Source organism: Lissotriton vulgaris, chromosome 1_1, assembly GCF_964263255.1.
Source record: "Lissotriton vulgaris chromosome 1_1, aLisVul1.2, whole genome shotgun sequence".
Lineage (NCBI taxonomy): Eukaryota > Metazoa > Chordata > Amphibia > Caudata > Salamandridae > Lissotriton > Lissotriton vulgaris.
In genome coordinates, this window is record NC_141685.1 from 91,035,076 (window position 1) to 91,053,449 (window position 18,374).

At 43.3% G+C, this 18,374-nt stretch overlaps 1 long non-coding RNA gene across 1 annotated transcript in view; it reads left to right on the forward strand.

Annotated features, from left to right (window-relative positions):
• The window catches only part of LOC147737511 (uncharacterized), a 47,120-nt gene extending 29,149 nt beyond the window's left edge, over positions 1 to 17,971 (forward strand). Inside the window, exon 3 of the long non-coding RNA XR_015299451.1 lies at positions 17,905 to 17,971. This is a non-coding gene — a long non-coding RNA (uncharacterized LOC147737511). The remainder of the gene's footprint in view (positions 1 to 17,904) is intronic.
• Positions 17,972 to 18,374: the final 403 nt, after the last annotated feature.

An 18,374-nucleotide genomic window follows, 5' to 3' on the forward strand; every position in this document is an offset into this window, starting at 1 on the left:
CTACCTTTTGAAAGAAAATGTCCGGTGGGATCTTTAAGGACATTTTTTGTATGATGTACGTGAGACCCTGGAGGTTTATTTATTTATAAAGTTTGTAAAGCGCCTGGTTACACTAGCTAGTGTTTCCCGCACTGAGTAGAACCAAGATGACTCAATTACTGATGTTCTTTTTGTGCCGAGCAGCCCGAAGTTCTAGTTCTAATCTTTGGGGAACAGGATGGTTTTCAGCTCTTTACGGAATGCCGCCTCTGACGTCTCCAAGCGGAGCTTCTGTGGCAGTCTGTTCCACTGTGTAGCTGTCATGACACGGAAGAAGTGCTCCCCCATTCTTACTCTGTTAAATTTAGGGACCTGGACCTGCCCCGTCCCGCTTTATCTCAGCTGTCGGGTAGGGTGGTATAGGTTGAACAGGTTATGAAGATATATGGGGCCCTTCCTCTGTAGGATTCGATGGCCTACACAGAGGGCTTTAAATATCACACGTTCCCTGATTGGCAGCCAGTGCAGTGTTTTGAGTGCTTTCTTAGCGGAAGCTCTCTTAGGTAACATCAAGATCAGACGGGCAGCCGCATTTTGTATGCGTTGCAGCCTCTGTATACACTTCGCACTGGCTCCCAAATACAGGACATTCCCATAGTCTAATCTGGCAGTAATTAGGGAATGGACCATGGTTTTCCTGGCAGGGAGTGGCAGAAGGTCCAGTGTTTTTCTGAGGACCCTCAATATTCCAAAACAGGTGTCTGCCACTTGTTTGGTCTGGTGCTCGAACGAGATCTTATTATCGAGCCAGACCCCCATGTTCTTCACTGGATTGCTGGGTGTGGGTAGGGGCCCAGCGTGGAAGGCCACCATGCCGAAGTCCACACTGAAGGAGCACTACCCACAATCAGCACCTTCGTCTTGTTTCCATTCAGCTTGAGGCAGTTGTCTGCCATCAAGGCGGAAAGTTCCTGCATATAAGCGGTGAAGTTAATGGCACACTGCTCCTTTGTCTGTGTCAGAGTCACGACCAGTTGCGTGTCGTCTGCATAGGACACTACTTCCACCCCAAATCTGTCTGTAATATCCGCTACAGGTGCAACATACAGATTGAAGAGGGTTGGACTCAAACTGGATCCCTGTGGTACTCCCTGTTTCAGGCTGATCTCTTTGGACTGAAAGGGTCCCTGTGCCACTTGGAAACTGCGTTCTGACAGAAAGGACTCCAGCCAGTCCCAAGCTTTACCCCCTACTCCTCCCCTTTTCAGACACTGTAGCAGTGTGTGATGGGCCACAGTGTCAAATGCGGCACTAAGATCGAGTAAGATCAGAGCCGCTGTTTGGCCTTCGTCCGCATATTTCCGTAGGGTCTCAGTTGATAATAGTAGTGCTGACTCAGTCGAATGGAGGGCACGGAAACCCGACTGGGTGGGATGAAGCAGGTTATTAGCCTCAATATGAGCTGAAAGCTGATTATTAACTGCCTTTTCCGTGATCTTTGCGAAATATGGTAGTAGTGAAATGGGGCGCAAGTTCTCAAGCTGTTCCCTGCTAATGTTAGGTTTTTTTCCTCAAAGGGAGGACCACTGCCTCCTTCCAAGTTTTAGGCACCTCTCCCGATTCAAAAGAGAGCTTATCACTTTAAATAGGGCCACCCGGCCCAGTAAGGAGAGCCAGAGTGCCTGCCAGTTTGGGGTATCCCAGCGACACCGGTCTAATTTCGGGAGCATATTCCTGCCTGTGGCTCTCTTGTAATGAACACGCCCAAATATTTTGTTTGAAATCTATTTTTATATTGTAGGTAAAGAATAGAACACAGGTCCAGATATACACAACGTTAAGCCCACAACCCTATTTAGGGCCGGCAGAGTACTGTAAGAGAGTCTCCAAGAGTAAGGAGAAGTAGTAGCAAAGTAGCTTGAACACAGCATGTCGCCTACAACCCTCGTTGGGCCGGCCGTGTGACACATTATGCATAGCAATATTGGTCTAGTGTGGGAAGTCGCTGGACCCTTTAAAAACAACCACACTAAGAACACTGGCAAGAGGCCCATAAGAAGTGAGCAGTGATGAGTGGACAGAAAAGTGTCAGAAAGAGAAGAGGTAGTAGGAAAGACAGATTACGCCCAAAGATTTAAAGCCATGTAGTGCCACCCGAGCTGTGCACCTAGAGTGCCGCCGCAGGGTCCCTGCCACCAGCAGGAATATTAAGGACTTCTTCCAATTGATCTCCAAATATGTGAAAAATTTGTAGGATTCGTTCACTCGAGAAGACTTGTTATGTGTCATATAGCAAAACGTCAGCGTAGACGGAGATTCTCCCACTACTGATCAACTGGCGTACCTACGCATGTGTGAAGAGCATAGGAGACAAGGAACATCCCTGTTGGAGGGAAAAGACTCGGGAGACTGTATTATTGATGCGCATGCACGCTAGAGGGGCCACAAACAAGAGCTTGACAGCAGCGCCACTGGGTCAGCAAAGGAATCCCCTGTTGCGTGTGGTACTCCATTAAGGTGTCAGAGATTTAATCGCATTCCCTGGTGTGGCATAAAGCCCCATTGATCAGGATGAACCACTGTTGCAATTACTGTCTGCAGGCAGATCGCCAGGGCCTACGCAAGGAACTTAGTCTCAATATTAAGCAGGGAGATAGGTCTATAAGACCCACACTCAGTTGCTGGTGCGTCCTTTTTGGGATGACCACCACCACAGACGTTCTTTGGTCCTCCGGGAGACACCCTTATTTTCAGGCAGTCTGAAACCTACTCTGGAGGTACTCCCTGATTTTATCCTTCATGCTTTTATATAATTCTAAGGGGAGCTCATCAGGCCCTGTCGCTTGCCCTGTTTGCAAGGTTCCTATTGTCTTATTTATTTAGTCTACTGTCAGGTCTTGGTCTAGTGCGTCTCGGTCCTCATTCGTTAGCATTGGCAGGGTCAGGTCTTTCAGGAAGTCTCTCCCAGTATTTCCGTCCCCTTGTTGTCAGTGTCCTCAAGGATCCAGTTCCGTCCTTTTGTCTTGTCTCTCTAACCATGTAGCAACTCATTGGCTTTATCACCGACATCATAGAGACAATGCTGGGTAGCCAGCGCTTGAGTGCATGCTATTTTCCATTAGTGCTCTTAATGTGTGCTGCTTCAGTTGATGGTGCAATGGGAGAGAAACTGATTCCCCACTTGCCAACCGAACCTCCAGGAAAGCACATTCCCTGTCCTGAGCCTCGCACTTCAATTTACGTTCCTTCGGCATTCTCCCAATCAAGGCTTGTGTCTGGCCTCGAATCACTGCCTTGAATTCATCCTATAGCACGCAAGCTGATTCAGCAGGCCGCCCGTTCTCCTTAAAATAGAAGTCTGCTCCATATCTCATACGAGCTTTGAACGTCTTGTTTTATAAATATCATGGATCAACCCTTGGGGGTAGCATGAAGTCCACAACCGGACCATCGAGTTGCACCTCCACCAGCGAATGGTCTGTGATTCCCACTGCTATGTGTGTAGTGGCACTAAAATCAACTTTATGGACAGTCTTGGTTAAAAGATAGTGCAGGCATGCCAGACTACCATGTGCTGCAGACAGGTGCATCCGGTTCTGATACCCCCTTCCCCTCTAGGGGCATTTAGGAGTATCATGAATATAGTATAGGTGCAGTTCTGTCACTCCAGTCACCCCAATGCGTGTATGCTCTGTCGTAAGCGTCTTACCCTTTCACAGGATGAGTCAGTCTTGTCTGGGTCTCTGTCCTGTTTCCCGCCACTTTAACGGCACACCCAAACACTCGAGAGAGCAGTGACCCACCAGCAGGCTTTTGTGGAGTGCTTTTGTCCTGGAGGTAGTGCTGCATTCAGTAGGGCACCCACTCTGTCTTTTCTTTGCAGTTGCCTGAAGAGCAGCAGTCCCAAGGTGGCAGTCACACCTGGCCTGTCGGTAAGTGCAGCTCCTCTGGAGGCCCCACCGTCAGCAATTGAGCCCACACTGTGGCCGGCTGGACAAGCATAAGCTCATACAGGGTGTTCGACACTGGAGTAAGTGTAGTCCCTCATGGGCCTCTGACACAGAGTAGTCCGGAATTCAGCCACTAAAAGCCCAACTCAGGCTTTTAGGAAGCCAGTAGATTCAGACCCTGTTGTGTTAGGAATTTGGCAAATGCAACCTTGAACGGGCCGGTTGGCAGCACACGATCGTCCAACTGGGCCTAAACAATCACGTTGTCGTAGAGTATTATCTTCTGCCCTGAACTGTTGGGAGAGTCTTGAGGGTGGAGGTGGGGGGTGTCCCTTAGACTAGCGGTTTACTCTGTTGCACTCTCACATTACATTTATCCTACGCACACCAACGCCCTAAACATGCACTTGATGTTAGTGCAAAGTCTGGGCACAGGTATAGAAATGGAGCATTATATAGGTGTGTCAGTAGGACGCCACTCCACTGACCATGATGCAAAGATCACATCAGGCTATTGATCCTTACAGGTTACCTTGCCACCACTGCTCTAGATGTTAAACCCATGACAGTCCTCTGCCTTAAATAAGGGCACAATTGGTGTGACCCCCCAGGTCCCAGGACCGGTCCAAGACCTCTCATAGTCACTTGTTAGAAGTTGCACAGTGCTGGAGTGGCAGAAAAATCTCATGTAATTGTTGTTTTTTAGGTCAAGCATCGAGAGACCTATTGTTGCCCGTATTTCGGAATGTAGACACGGGAGGGGCATGAGCGCAGATTTGACCTCGTGGGCGCGCACGACGCCGTGCCCCTCTCATGCCTCATATTCCCGTGCGTACACAGCCAGCCCCCACACCCCTGCACACACACCACACAGGCACACGTACACACGCTGCCGCCCCCCCACCACACACACACATACACGCAGGCAGGCACACACACAGGTACAACACACGCAGGCACATACAAGCGCACCCCCCCCCCGGGCTTACATACACACACAAACACGCACACACACACTCCCAACCCCACTCACCGGGCACACGCAGGGCTTCCATCACTGGGGGGGCGGGCACCGTCAATGTGCCCCGACGCCCCCCTCACCGGCTCCTCTCGTCCTCTTCCTCCGTGTCCCGACTCCGCAGCCCGCTCTGTTGTTTCTCCGCCCCTTCAGGACAGTTCGTGCGTGTCACGCCTCTCCTTTCTCCCGGCCGGAAATCCTATTTGCGTGTCAGGCCTCGTTTTCATCACACATTTTTTTTGTTTTGTTGCTGACTTGTTTAAAACTGCGCTTTGTCTTTAATATGACGTACTTGCGCCTTTTCTTTCTTTTCTTGTGCACTCTCAAGTTCGTAATGGTACTATACTGACTGCGTCGGGTTTGAGGCTCGGAAATTAGATTGTGAAATCCTTTTATTCACGTTTTCCCTTCCTACTCAGGTTTTCATTTCTAATCTCGGGGCCCTGCTTTTGGTTTGCTTTCTGCTCCTAGATATGCAGAGACAGGGTTTGCCTCGAGGGCTGATGTCACCGCCGTCTCCGGAAACGAAACTGAACTGTCCCGCAACTTTGTACATAATATTGGCAGTCGTTCTGCGCACTTGGTATTGCGGTCCTCGGCATGGGTAAGAAAAGACCTTCGGGAGCGGTGCGCTGGCTGCGGGCGCGCTTTCCAATCTGCCCTCCTCATCTCTGGGGTTCTATTCGGCTGGTGAATGCCAGCTGAGCCGGTGTCCCCAGGAGTTCAGTGGTATTCGTCAGGTGAGCTGCAGCCTGCGCCATGTGGCTGTGGTGCTGAGCGACGTCAGAGTGGCCCTGGGTGCCACACAAGAGGCTGGAGCACTTCTGACTGGAAAACGGAGTGAGTGGCTGATGGCTAACAATATATGTATTTTTTATATGAAACGAAAACTTAAAACATCTTCTGTCTGGGAGTTCCATACACTTTGGCGATTTTACAACGTTGCATTTTTAGAGGGGCTAGCCATATCTTTACATTCACTAAAAGTGTTTTTTTTTTACTTCTGGCGTTAGCCAATATCTTCCGATGTTACTAAAATTATATACGTAATATACTTACAGGAGTTTTCGGCCAGCTCTCTCCATTCAACGGTCTGTTGTTGTGTCATTCACATATTTTTTTGTCTTGGTTTTGGAAACGCAGTTTAATCCATTTGAGCCATATTTATGTTGTCACTGGTTAGGGAATGAACTGCTTTTTGGTGGGACGTGCGATGTTTGTGCTATTCACATTAAACGTGTTCTATACTTGCTTTAGGTGATCAGCCTTAACCTGTTGGTTTCTTTTGCTCTGTAGCCTTCATCCATTGATGTGCGATATTGTCAAACTCCTCTTGTGTTGATTGACTGGAGTATTTCATTATCCGTTTTGTGCCTTGTTTTTCTTATGCCCCCTCTATTCCCTCCCTATTGCCGTCGTCTCTTCCCATCCGTGCTTTTCGCTACCCAACATGCAAAAGCCCCTCATTCCTCCTTCCCTGGCGCTTTTTCCCATGTACCTTGCTCTTTCTCCAGCCAGTCACAGCCCTTATTCCTTTCCTCCATCACTCCTTATTTCCCCTTGTTTCCTCCTTATTCTACCTCCCTTCTCTCCCACAAGCTTCTCATTAGTGCCTCTGCGCCATGGTATATACTTTTCGACTTACAAATACAAAGCTGTGTATACTGAAGGCTCTCTTGCTTCAACGCACACCTCTTTGTTTCTATGTCTTATGAAAGACACCCTCTCACCCCCTCACACCATCACCCTCACACACCCTCAACCTCACACGCCCTCAACCTCACCCCCCTCACCCTCACAACCCCACACCCTCACACACCCTCACCCTCCCCTCATCCACCCCCTCACACACCCCCTCACCCTCACACACACCCTTACCCACACACACACCCTCACCCACACTCACCCTCACACACACCCTCACCCTCACACACCCTCTCACCCTCACACAGCCCCTCACCCTCACACACCCCCTCACACACCCCCTCACCCTCGCACACCCCCTCACCCTCACACCCCCTCACCCTCACATCTACTCACCCTCACACCCCCTCACCCTCACACCCCCTCACCCTCACACCCCTGCACCCTCACACCTACTCACCCTCAATCCCCCTCACCCTCACACCCCCTCACCCACCCTCACCCTCACATCCCCTCACCCTCACCCCTGTTGCCCTCAACCCTGTCACCCTCACCCTCCCTCACACACCCCCCTCACCCCCACACCTCTCACCCTCACACACCCTCACCCGCACACCCCCTCACCCACACACCCTCCCTCACCCTCACACCCCCTCACACCCTCACACCCCCTCACACCCCCTCACACCTCCTCACCATCACACCATCACACCCCCTCACCATCACACACACTCACCATCACATCCCCTCACACCCCCTCACCCTCACACCCCCTCACCCCCCTCACCCTCACACCCCCTCACCCTCACAACCCCCTCACCCTCTCAACCCCCTCACCCTCACAACCCCCTCACCCTCGCAACCCCTCACCCTCGCACCCATTCACCCTCAAACCCCCTCACCCTCAAACACCCTCACCCTCAAACATCCTCACCCTCACACACTCTCACCCACCCTCACCCCCCACACCCTCACTCACCCTCAACAGAATAGCATAGCATAACAAAACACAGCATAGCATAACAAAAAAAGCATAGGATAGCAAAACATAGCATAGCATAACAAAACAAAGCATAGGATAGAAAAACAAAACATAGCATAACAAAACAAAGCATAGGATAGCAAAACAAAACATAGCATAACAAAAGAAAGCATAGGATAGCAAAACAAAATATAGCATAGCATAACAAAAAAAGCATAGGATAGCAAAACATAGCATAGCATAACAAAAAAAGCATAGGATAGCAAAACATAGCATAGCATAACAAAACAAAGCATAGGATAGCAAAACAAAACATAGCATAGCATAACAAAAAAAAGCATAGCATAGCTATCAAAAATCAAAACAGGATAGTAAAACATAGCATAGCAAAACAAAACATAGGATTGCAAAACAAAACATAGCATAGCATACAGCATCAATCAACACACCACAGCATCACTCAGGGGCACTCTAACATCACTATGCGCTACTACAGCATCACTGAACGCCACAGCATCACTCGTTCGCCATCACAACATCACTCAGCGCCACCAAAACATCAATCTGTGCAACCCTTCAACAAAAACTGGTTCAAATATGTTCTCTCAATGTTTGAAGCTTTATTACAAATGTAACAAACAGATGTTAATATTTCACTTCTGTTCTTGGATTTTCGTCACAATAAAATACACTGAACATAATCTTCACAAAAGTTATTTACAAAAGTTTAAGCTATTGCCATTATAAATTGCAATAACTTTTATTTAAGTATGAATTATTTACAAAAAAGTAAGACATTGTTATTTGTAATACTAATACATCTAAGTCACGTAAATACAACACATATTGCATTACAAATGCTATAGGTGTCTTATTTGCAAAAGTTATAACTATTGGTATTGTAAATGACAAAACTATTAATTTCGCTATTTAAAAAAAAAAACATAAATAAAAAATTTGTCAATTACAATACCAATAGCTCAAACCTTTCTAATGCGAGACCTATTGCATAGCAAATGCTTGTTTACTTTGTGGTGGTTTTACCCCAGTAACGTCCAGTTACAAGTTTGACGCCATGGACTGGGCAGTTGCCACGAGGAACAGATTCTTCTGCCTGTCAAAGCACATGCCATTCACTATTTCATAGTGTTTTTCTGCTTTTATTTACCACTTGTTTTAAGCAGGTGGTAGATTGGGGGGGGAGATAGGTGAAGCAGGGGAGGGAAGGGGAAAGCATTTTCTAACAGACGGAGTAAGGTAAATTTTATTTTCATGAATAACAAAAATCTTACGATTACTGCATTCTTAAAGGAAACACACCAATTTAAATACAGACCAACAATTTTAAAATTTCAAAAAATCCAAATTAGTTTTATTACATATCATAAACACAATTTATAGACATTTCATCAGACTGTCATCTTTCCAGGACTTAATATAAATTGATATGATGTGATGTCATAAAAATAGTCCTAAATGTTGTCCTTAATTATCTTAGACTTCCAGATTTCCTGTGGGCAACTCACAAGTATCCAACTTCTTTTTAACATGTATTAAAAAATTTGTAAAATTGGCGATCATTTTAATACCCGACGGTCTAAAAAAAACTACCATGGCATGTCTGCAGGTAAGAACACCTCTGCCAATGAAGCAGTTCAAATATCGTTTTCTTTCCGCCATCATTACTACACATATACAAACAAAATGCAAAATACTTTCGTCCCATAGGTTGCATAGTCTGCACATAGTTGGCTTAGATGGTCTCAACCAGGGCACTACATGTTTTAAGCCAGGTAAGTTGCCGAATCGTGCTTTCATAAAGGTGTTTTTGGTTTGTAGAGACCATGGTATTTCTAAATATGGTTGGACCTTAAGACTTGTATATTCCTGGACCAACATCCATGCGTGGGATCTCTTAATAAACTGATCTTTGTCTTTTAAAAAAAAAGTTGAGATCACGAACAATATTTATGAAAAGAGTTGGAACAGACCAAGCAATAAGAAGGAGTGCCGGAAAAATTGTCTGTCCTCTCTCTACCGAACTGCCTCGGGAATTCTCAAATACTTTTCAAACCAGACCACTAAGGATCTGGAGCAAAATCAAAACATCCAAATAAAAACAAAAGAAGGAAAAAAGGAACACCTGGAGACCATTAGTATCATAGGACAAGAAGTAATTGAACAAACTCAAACCATCCAAATAAAAGAGGAAGAAAAAAAAGAAATCTTGGAAACAATTAACAAAACAGGGCAAGAGGAATCATCAAACAATCAAACTTGGCCCCATTCAAATACTAACAGCATAATTATAAAATCAGAAAAATCCAATGACCAAGAATACCAAGAACATCTGGAATTCGACATAACTTGCCACGACATAAGCCTAAAAGATCTAGTCTTCTGTAGGGCACATCAAAAGGAAATCCAGAACAAAACTCCACGAAAACAGCCAGATTCTGAAATTTCTCTCTCGCGAACTCCGAATTTTCTCATGCAAAAATCTATAGATCACTCCACTGAGCAAACTACAGTATCCAAAGCACTGCTTATTCTAGAAAGAAACCTATAATCAGTCCTTTCTCATTTAGGGAACATCCTGGAAAATACAGACCAGACGTTAGATACCCAAATAGGAAAATAAAAAGGAATAAACAACAATCAAAACTGCCAATAGATGGTGAAGACGACAAACGAGTAACAGGGGACAAAGGGCCTACCAAACAAGTGCCAAAACTGACAACAGCACCCTTCTCAACAAAGGTCGACATGGCTTCACAAACTGGTCAAAGTAAACAAAAAGAGAAAAAAGAAAAGAACAAGTATAATCAAACATATTCATTGAGAAAACTCTTTAGGGAGCAAAAAGAGTCCAAATCGATGGTACAGACTATAATATACTATCCATTATTTAATAAAACAAAAACAAAAAGAGCTAAATGCGACAAATCAAGAAAGAGTAGAAACTCCAAAAAAGACATCAATAGGCGCATCTCCGCATCCAGCAACTACAAAAATTAGGAGAACAAATGTCAACTAGCGTAAGCGGATAAAGAAAAGAAAAAATAGGATTGAAAGGCAAAAGGAGCGAAAAACAAGATTTCCAGAAACAACACCAATTATCAATGCAAAAACAAGCGAACATCAGATATGTAATAACTCGACCGAACAAAGGCAACAGTATACGACCTCAAAGGCGCAAGCAGTGCTTTCCCAACCTCTAAATCCTATTACCCCAATATTTATCCCTAGGAATACAGATAAAGAATTAAAGACGCAAAAGGAAAGCCAACAACAAACCCCATTGATGAGGGATGTGCCTTCCAAATCACAGGTAAATTATAACTGTAGAGTGGAAATTACAGACCTCTTTCCCTCGGGCAAGGACCCTCTAAATAGGGAAAGAATAATAAATTTGCTTCAACAGATACAACCCCTACAGGCGCTCGCAAGAAATGACATAAAATTAGTCTCCTTCCCAGATGATAACAACATTACATTAGCTGTTGCAGAATTCAGGTCACCAGTCATCCCAGCAATAATATTTAAAGAAAAAGAGACCCTTCATAAACTAGGATTCGACGTGGCCCCTGTAAAGGTGGAAACCGGCTCGACACCAGAACGCCATCTAGTCAAACATCATTATTCAGTAGCATCCCGGCATACAAATAATAGCTGGTTAAATCCTTACAAAGATGACATTTTTGTTTCAATTAACAACGGACAAAGACGAAGCTGGGTCAAGAATAACCAATCTCAGCAAATAGTCCCAATGGACAACTCATGAGCTTGGATCGCAGAAATCCTTAATAATAAAAAAACGGGTCCCGAAATCAAGCGTCCTTTTTAGCCACGGTCTAACCATCTGTACCTGGAACATCGCAGGAAAATCTCAAGAAAAACTAGCAATAATTTCTCAAGACCGTCCAGGGATCGTGGCACTACAAGAAACTTGGGCAACCTCAAACTTCGATTTCTCCGACTACTTTGTGTATGATATATCAGCAGAACCGGTTAACCATGGGCACGCAAAAGGAGGGATCACTATCCTCCTATCTGAAGACTATCATTGGGATCAGGAAATTATTCCAACACATTCTAAAAACTTTCAATGTTTAAAAATCAAAATAGGGACTGATAACACCAGAAGCTCGACCAAAATGCTTATCTGTAACGTTTATATTCTCCCGGGAGCAAAAATGGATGCATTATCGATAAATATTTTCGAGGATAGTGAAAAGGTGGTAGAAGATCAGAATTTCCCACTGATACTCCTTATAGGAGACCTAAATGGGCAAATCTCTAATGATTTATTAGAAACATGGGGTTAAGGAGAAAAAAATGAGGCCCAGGCAATACCCATTCCTCAATTTCCCTCAGGATGTAAACCAAATAAGAGAGGGAAAATCATTTTAGCGTCACTCGCTACTCTCAACGGAGTACTTCTAAATGGCAATATAGAAGGTGACATCCCAGCTTCCTTTACAAGAAAGGGAGGATTCGGTGCATCAATCCTTGACTATATGATCTGCAGTCCAGGCCTTTTTGCTCTAGCCCATCAACTTAATATAAAGTTCGAGAAAGGAAGTGACCACGCTATTCTTCAATTAACAACAGGTATAACATTGAAACAAACAACTCCAGTACATATAACGGAACTGCACAGAACAGCTCTCATAAATTCAGTCCAAGGTCGGCTAGCGTGGGACCCTAAAACCTTCGAAAAAATCACCCAAACAATTGAGAATTCAAATTTACTTTCAATTAATCACAACATAAACCCAATATTAAATTTTGAGGCAGTTGCCAAGAATCTTGTTCAACTACTACAGAAAAGTGGAAAACGAAGAATGATAAAAACACAAGGCAACAAAAGATTGACGTCAGATCCCAAGGCAAGGGAATTAAACAAATAATTAGGGCGCAATTCCTGTATTTCTCTGACACCAGAAAACAGGAAATCAATAAACTAAAAAACTATCGCAGAAGACAAAAATTAAAAGAAAATCAAATCTTACAGGATAAAAAATGGATAGACCTACAGATAGCAGCAAAAAGACAAGACAAACGTACATATTGGACAATAATAGCACAAGAAACAGGAACAAAAAAAATGTTAAAATCAAATCCTGTCCCACCTTCAGACTGGGAAACATATTTAACTAATTTATACAAAGTAAACCAAGTCTCCAACTGCGAGCAGTAATGCAAATCGATATAGGACAGGATAAAGTCATAAACATTGAGCCACTAGCACCTTCCTTAGTAGAACATTACATAAAAAAGGCAAGAAGCTCGGCTGCAATGGGCCCAGACCAAATCCCGATTATTGTCTTAAAGAACAACTCAAAAGAGTGGAGTAACTTTTTAACATGCACGTATAACCACATAATTAGTACAGGGGAAACTCCAAAGTCCTGGAAGGGAAGCATAGTGATCTCAATTCATAAGAAAGGTTCGAGACTGCTCCCCGGGAACTACCGACAAATAGCTCTCCTAGATGCAACCGGTAAGATTTTTGCTGCCGTACTTCTAGATCATCTAAAAGAATGGGCACACTCAACCGGCTCCATTCCACTCTACCAAGCAGGATTCAGACCCAAACACTCAGTCATAGATAATATTGCAGTACTTCAAACAGTATTAGAAAAATACGTGGTAAAAAAATCGCAGGTAGTATATGCAGTATTTGTAGACTTTATCACTGCCTTCGACAAGGTCGATCGAGTCAAATTTTGGATCAAACTACAGAAAATGGGAATACCACAACATCTTCTCCATTTAATAACATCATTGTACTCTGGGACTTGGTGCCAAGTTCAAATGGGGAGGGAGAAGGGTCTAACCTCCCCATTTCCAACTCCAAATGGCCTGCGACAGGGGTGTCTCTTAGCCCCCCTATTATTCTCCTTATATTTGAGCGATCTACCAGAAACTCTTATTCAGGTCAATAACTTTCCGCCGAAGATTGCTTCCACCAAAATTAATTCACTGCCTGATGTACGCCGATGATGTAGTAATCTTGGATCTGACTCCCTTCTGTCTCCAACGAAACCTCATGGCACTCACCACATATACAGATGAAAACTATTTAATCCCAAATACCACTAAAACAAAAATGTTACCATTTACAGGAAAGAAGACTTATTGCAAATATAACTGGCTACTAGGAGGTAATCCATTGGAAATTGTTAAAGAATATATATATCTTGGGAGAACATTTACTCAGACTTTGCGCAACCAGCCTCATTTGCAAAAAATGGGACATAAAGCAGATGCCCATACAGGGGCTCTCCAAAGACTTTACTCATCCACTGGTCAAAGAAAATTCTCCTCCTTGCTCCAGGTTTATAATGCGGAAATTCCAGCAGTTTTATCATTTGCAATAGAACATATCCCAACAAAAGAATGGTCTCAAATAGATATCAAAGATGGGAAAATCCTGCGGAAGTTAATCAGGATGCCGCAAGCAGTTCCGGTTCAAGCTCTCAGGCTAGAACTATCGTTAGTTAGTTCCTATGCCAGAGGGATCATAAACATAATTAGATGGGCATATAACCTGGCTCACGCAGATCCAGGAACACTTAGAGCACTGTTAAAAATAGAGTCACTGGAGCAAGACTATCCAAAGTATATATATGGAAAAAACCTAAGTAATGCTTTTAAACATCAGTTTCTCTAGAAATGTTAACATCTTGGACACCAGCCCAGCTGAAAGTCTGCTTTAACACCAAGGCTAAGCATGGAACTGGATATTCAACACTGCTCCAGGCTCTCAATGTACAAACAGTACGCGGACACAAAAGTTTTTTAAAAAACGCAACCATATATCTTTTTTAATCTAAATCATGGAGTAAGGCGAGCTATTCTTCAAGTACGGCTAAGAATATTACCGCTGAAATCATACACTTTTAAGTTGTCATCAAATCAAGGAGAGACAAATCTCTGTGACTTATGTAAAGGTGGGGTGCAAGATCTAGAACATGTTCTGTTTGTATGTCCAAGCGAGATTGTTGTAGCAGCTAGGAACAGATACATTACCCCGATCAAAACAAAATGTTTATTAGGGAAAGAGAGCGGTAGGAGTCATGACGGTCGGCAGGCTTGTCAGGTTTAAGGAGCAAATTTATCAATGCTTCGTGCAGGGACTACGGGAATCGCCCGGTGTCGAAAGACTCATTATGCATGGCCTCCAGATGCTGTTCCAGGATGTCAGCGAACGATTTGTAGAACGAGGCAGGCAGGCCATCCACGCCAGGGGACTTGTCACTAGGTAAGCTGTTGATGGCTGCCAATATTTCTACCCTGGAGAATGGCTCATCAAGAAATGTTCGGTGGTAGTCTTCGAGCCAGACGAGGACGAAGGACTCAAAATATTGGTCGAACTCCTCCTGTGGCAAGGGAGTGCCGGCACAATAGAAGTGAGAATAAAAGTCGAGAAAACGAGATTTAATATCTTCCGGTGAGGTGGTCCAGTCCAGGCTCCATCACTGAGAGCAGTTATATAGGAGGCAGCGAGTGGTGGATGTAGGAGGTTAGCAAGGGTACACCCCGGGCGGCCTCCCTCCCCAAAGCGGCGTGCTTGATCCTCTCTACCAAGGAAGGAAAGTTCACGGCTAGATTCATCCGAGAATTCAATATGCTTTTGGCAAAGCAGCGCCAGCGTCTCAAGGCTGGGGCACGCCGCCTGGGCGGCATCAAGCCACGATTATTTCACTTCCATATACGGCTCGGGAGAAATTTTGCTTTTATTACTTTTATTAATGGAGTATACGTTGGGCCTCCCAAGGAGCTATAAAGTAGGCGAAAAGCCCCTTGTAGACTTTTGGCTCTGTTCTTCATCTCCATTTTATGGTACGAAAAAGATCCTTTCTCGTCAAACAGTATCCCAAAATATTTATAACATTGAACTTTTTCTGACTCTCGCTTTTGGTGGTACCCTTTGTATTGACTGCCCTTCCATTTCTTGGTACTGACTTCCATTACTTTTGTTTTTGTTTCGTTTATTGTCATTTTGTTCTCAATTGAATACATTGATGTTTTGTTTATTAATCGCTGCAGTCCTATCCTTGTTTGGCTTAGCAGGACGACGTCATCAGTGTATAATAAGTTCGATATTTGTTTCTCAGCCAGCTTTGGTGAGTCTGCTAACTCATTGTTCATTGCAAGGGTAAAGTCTGATAATATGGAGCTAAAACACACCCTTGCTTTAGGCCTGGAGTTTTTTTAATTTTCCTCGAAAGTTTGAGCCATTCCCTAGCCGGACTCTTGTCCAGGTATCAGTATATAACAATTGTATTGCATTTAAAAGGCTGTAGCTAATGCCATAACAATCCAGTTTCCTCCATAAAATCTGCCTATTTACGCAGTCAAAGGCAGCTTTAAAATCAATGAAACATAAATATAATGGCTGTTTTTTTTGTTTTATATTTTTCCATTAAAATTCCCAGTGTTAACACATTTGTTGTTGTACCTTGACCGTGTACAAAACCCGATTGGTTTGGTGGAATTAAATGGTTTTCATTAGCCCGATCAATTAACTCCTTAAGTAGAACCGATACTACTAATTTAGCTTCGATATCTTGGAGCATAATTAATCTGTAATTGGATGGGAGGGACCAGTCCCCAGTTTTATATATAGGAGAAATTATAGATCGCTTCCATGCCTCGGGGACTGTTCTTGATTGGAGAGCATGATTAAATACTGGTGTTCGATAGCTCAACCAATATGATGCTTTCTCCTTATACAACACAGCGGGAATCCCATGTGGGCCGGGGGCACCATTGGATCTCTGATTCTTTATTAATGTACATGCTTGGTTTTCTGTTATCTCTATTGAGTTATTGTTCTTTTCTCCTCCTATTCCATTTATAGCCCAATCAGTAGAATTCACAGCCATTTTAGGAGTAGGATTCAAATGCATATCTATAAACGATACCCATTCAGAATCAGTTACTGTTGATGAAGTAGATTTCCTACTAGATCTACTCAGTTTGTTTTCTAGAATCCAGAAGCCTCTTGAATTACTCCTTTTGCAAGCATATAGAGCTTTTGCCCACAACTATTGCAGGGGAGTTGTTATTTTTATTCCCCAGTCCTGAAAGAGATTATGTTCTTGCATAATAAGGCTGGCGGCAGTAGAATATGTCCAAATTACTAATGTCGATTCGCGATTATTCTTCTTGATGTGTGGAATTCAATTGATTCTATGTCGGTACATTTAATTTTCTTTAATGAGGGTACTGCATTACACAGTTGTAATATGTTCCCACGAGTCAAGATAACATTATTACCCCTAGATTTTTATTCCGGCGTAGAAATTACCTGCACCACTCCTTCTTTTTTGATCTGGGTTATTTAATTTAATTTGTTGCAGGCTATTTTCACCTTGAGCATGCTCAATTAACCTTCCATTATGATTATTAACAGTTTGAGACCATGATTGTCGATGTTTATGTAACTGCTTCGTTTTGGTTCCCAGATCTTGTGGTAATTTAATATCCTTCCAGGTTTTTAACAAATCTCTATTCGTTTCATCCCCTGTGATACTCTCATTCTTTGCTCTATTTGTTTCCAATTGTGATGGCTTATTCTCCACCTGTTTATTACATTCATCCACTTACAGCATTTCTAAGGACTGAATTTTCCCATTCTCTATCATTTTTATACCATCAGCTTGCTTGTTTAGGCATATATTTTTCATAACTGCTTGTACCTCCTAAAATAGAGGGTAAAAGGGTTTTGTTGGAGACATTTGTTTACCCTCACCTTCACAATATGATATTTGGTCATGTTTGTTTCCAGTATGAACACATCAAAGTACGCCTTAATTTCATTGCCCTTGATTCATACTCTAGACCATAGTTGAGGGATTGGTCTAGGCATAGTCCTCGCAGCACACAATAGATTTGCTTGAGGCAGAGGCCAAAACTCAAGTCAGGATACCGGATACAAGTAGGTGGTAACTCAGGGCAGGGGGAAACACCTGGTGTACGTGGAGGAGTCCTGCCCATCCCAGAAATCTGCATTACAAATTAATAAATAGTATATATTTTTTAAATATCTGTTTGGTGCCGGTCCATATGACTTTAATATCTGCCTTTGGGATTCTATGTTGCAACTCCATAGGGTACATGTATCCTTTGTGAGCTTAATAAAATTTTGAAAATTCTACAAATCCTCACTCCTACATCCAAGTACTCTCAGGCTACCATTCTACACTCTGCTCTGTCTGAAAAACAGCTCAACATTTTCAAAATTCTGCATTGATTTGGCTTGTAAATTATATTTTTGGAAATGTACATGTATTAACTATTTAATTTTAATACTATAGGTGATTGAAATTACGGACGAAGAAAGCAAGATTTAGCACTAAGCAACTGAATGTCAGTGCCATAAGGATTATTTTGAAAAACTTAAGGACATCCAGCATTCTCCGTTTAAACAATTTCCAAAAATCTAGGTGTGGCGAGGAAAGTACTATACCTGTAAGTGACGTCTCTAATTTTGCATTTCATTAACCCAAAGCAAAGCATTATCTGTGGAAACAGAATCTGAAATAATGTAGAAAGACCACTTCAGCATCCTCATCTGAAATATTATCAGAAAGACAAATTGCCTCAGCATGACAGAAGAAAGTTCATCTAAAGCATCATGTAATTCCAGAGAGGAAGCACACACTGCATAAAAGAAAGTTGTAACAAAAGGTATCTTCTGCATACCATCAAAGAAAATACTCTGAAAAAAGACTCCGAAGCTGACACGTTAAGAAGCAAAAGATTGGAAAATCACCTTTGTTCAACA